Below are 3465 nucleotides of genomic sequence, written 5' to 3' on the forward strand. Positions count from 1 at the left end.
ATCATGAACCAGTCACAGGCCTCACAGTGGTCGGGAGGGAAAGGACCACAGTTCAAGGGCAGAAGGTCCAGACCTTGTCCCTGCACATGAGCAATGACTCCTCCACCTGCAAGGAGCCGCAGACAGGTCCCTCAGCATATGTCCCACGTTATGTTCCAGAACCTTCCCAAGATCCTCCTCTCTGAACCGTGCATTGTTCCCTCCATGTTCATGTCCTGGCTGCTTCCTGGGTCTGTTTCTGGCTGTTTTGAGACCAAAAGAGCAGCACCCCGAGTGCCACCAGGACCAATCCAGCCACGCCCAACCGGATGGAATTCTCCACGGTGTAGTCTTGTGGGTGGGAGGCTGGGGATTGTGGGCAAACAGGTCACAGAGGTCAGGGCAGGACAAAGTAACCCCAGGACCCTGGATGTCCACCCAGGGGACCCACTACCCCTTGACAGGACACGACCATCTGTGCTGGGTTGGTCTCAAATATGCATACGTGTATATATGTAGACCTTGAGCAATTATTCAGCTATCAGTGAGGACAATTTTCTGAATAAAACTAAAAAATGCACCTGATGTCGAAATTTATCATTTTGAGCCCAGCTGGCGTGGCTCAGTGGTTGAGCGTCCACAAATAAACTTGGAGGTCATGGTTAGATTCCTAGTCAGGGCACATGCCTAGGTTGTGGGCTCCATCCCCTGTGTGGGGCATGCAGGGGGCAGCAGATCAATGATTCTCTCTCATCATTTATGTTTTTGTATCTCCCTCTCCCTTCCTCTCTGAAATCAATAAAAATATATTTTTTTAATTTTAATTTTTTGAAGCATCTTTTTAAAGAAACTTCATGTAAATAAGAAGGTATTCTTCATAATAAATACATACATTTAATATAACCCCCATTAAAATAAGAATAAATCCATGTTTTTGAAGTCATAAATGTTTGCAGGTTAAAATTATTTATGCAAGTATTGCCTACAAGTTCCCAGCAAAAGAGCAATAATAGAGAGGTATGCACAGAAAATGCAGAGAGCAAACATGAATTTCACACAGTGTCTGGGCACGACCCCCTAGTTCCTCATGAGCCCTCCATGGTCCTCCTGAGTCTCAGGTGGGTACTGAGGGCCTGGAGGCCTCCAGGGGGAACAGGACCTTGCATAGTGGTGCCCACAGGTGGGGACACTTCTCACTACAGCAGTGGACACAGCACCGTCACCCACAGGAGGTCCCACCTTGGCCAGAGTAGCCACCTGTCCTGCTCTGAGAAGGATCAGGACCTCACCTGTGTGGTGAGGGCTTCCATCCAAGGGGCTCTGGAAATGAGCAGCTGAGGGAGTGTCCCCCTGTCCTCTCTCCACCTCTCTGGCCGCTCCTCCTCCCTCAGCCTGGGCCCAACATCTCCCTCTGCCATGACCACCCCACCTGTCACCTGCCTCACTTCCCCCTCTTAGGCCTGACTCCATGGGGCGGGGGGAGAATCCTCGGTGACCTTGGAACCCAGTAGTTCCCTGAAATTTCTCCCGGACTCCTGGCCCCCCTGGGACACAAGCCTTTCTTTGAGTGGGGGGTGGTGGTGGGGCGCTAGATCCTCTAAGAGACTCAGAACTTCCCTGGGGTGGACAGTGCTCCCTCTGAGCAAAGGGGACCCAGGATTAACCAACTGTGGACATGGTCCCTGTGGTTGGGGAATTGGGGTACCAGAGGGTCTTGGGAAGGAGGACAAAGTGTGAGACTCTGGGGCCAACCCAAGACTCCCCACCTCACTCAGACCCCTCCTGCATCTGCCCTGCGGCCCCTCACAACCTCACACTGCCTACATGGTACCTTCTGTACAAGGTGAGGGGGAGGGCTGTGCATGGGGCGGAGGGTCTCTGAGGGGCAGATCTCCTCTGGGTGACTATCCCTACAGCCCCTCACTCCCTTTCAGCCCATGATTGTTCTGGGGACGAACCCTGAGCTGACAGCTCAGCAGAAAGGGCCGGGGGTTCCTCACCTGAGACCTGGAGCTCCAGGGACTCACTGGGGAGTGACAGGAGAAAGGGGGAGGTGCCGTTTGAGCTGTAGCACCTGTAGGTGCCCCCGTGGGCTGAGGTCACAGGACTCGTGGAGAACTCCGCCTGGTACTGCCCGGCTCGGTACTTTGATATCAGACGCAGGGGGGGACCGGCTGCCCGCTCCTTGCACAGAAGAAACGTGTCCCTTGGGCTCTGTGAGTGACACAGCAGGGTCACGTTCTCTCCTGAGGCCACCCTGGGGCCTGGCTGCACTGAGAGGGAGGGTCTGTCAAGCAGGTGTCCTAGAGAGAGGGAGGGAGGGTGAGGGCTGCCTGCCCACCTTGTTCTGACCTGAGAGTCACCAGGCCTCTCTCTGAGGACCCTCTTCTTTTCATGTCTCTGTTTCTCTGAGTCTCCCCCTCTCCCCTCCCACCCCCTGTCTCTCTCTGTATCTCCCTCCCTGGGGCCTGCCCTTTCATTCTGGCCTCACCACCTTAGACCCCAGCATGGCCTATGCACAGTCTGGGTCCCTGAGTGAACCCACTGGCTCCTCACTTGCCACCAAGATGTCTAGTGGGTCACTGGGGGCCGACCACTCAGAGGAGAGGTTGTATCCACCGTAGCATCTGTACCGGCCCCTGTGGGAGCTGCTCACAGTGTCCAGGGGGAAGTGGGCCTGAGAGAGCCCAGCCTGGGGCTACAGGACAAGGCTCTGGGGGAGGTCCCGTCTCCCCTCCTTGTGCAGAGCGAGTCTGTCATAGCCGACATCAGAGCGAAACTTGAGGGTCAGGTTCTGTCAAGAGGCCACGATGGGGCCCTGCTGGCTGAGGAGGGAGGGCTCCCTAGATTCACCTGGGGAGACCAGACATGAGTTATAGGGGCTGCTCGCCCATAACCCCCTTCTCCTGGCCTGGCCCCCAGGTCTCACTGTCTCTCTCTGTGTCTTCGGTCCAGGAGCCCTTGTGCTCCCCTCACTCTCTCACATGGGGCTCCCCTCCCAGCGAAGATGTCTCAATCCATAGATGGGACAATAATGGGACTCACCTGGGACCAGGAGCTCCAGGGGGTCACTGGGCTCTGACCAGCCAGCAGGGCTGCGATAGTAACAGCAATATCTCCCAGCATCTTGCTCTGTCATGTGTGTGATGGAGAACTTGGCACTGTCCCCCAGCTCCAGTAGCTCCGGTCTTTTCCATGGTTGTGGTCTTCCCTCTTTATACAGGAGGTGCTCCTCAGCCCCTGGGGTCCCCTGACACCAGATGGTCATGGGGCTCCCCAACGGAATCACAGGGCCTGGCTCAGCCCTGATGGTGGGTTTGGGGAGGGGCCCTGGAAAGAAACCAGTATCTGGGTTTAAGACATTCCCACCCTCAGTCCCAGCTGTCAGGCCAGGACCTTCCCAGGTGTTACCTATCTGTCAGCCCAGAACTGCTCTTCTCCATCCCCAGCTGCCTGGGGGGTGGCCCCTCATCCCCAGTCAGGAAT

General features: G+C 55.9%; 1 pseudogene; it reads right to left on the bottom strand.

The window, feature by feature from the left end:
• Window positions 1-1979: 1979 nt before the first annotated feature.
• The window catches only part of LOC102441424, a 1885-nt pseudogene continuing 399 nt past the window's right edge, over window positions 1980-3465 (bottom strand).

This window comes from Myotis lucifugus, unplaced genomic scaffold (assembly GCF_000147115.1).
Source record: "Myotis lucifugus unplaced genomic scaffold, Myoluc2.0 scaffold_9678, whole genome shotgun sequence".
In the NCBI taxonomy this organism is placed as follows: domain Eukaryota; kingdom Metazoa; phylum Chordata; class Mammalia; order Chiroptera; family Vespertilionidae; genus Myotis; species Myotis lucifugus.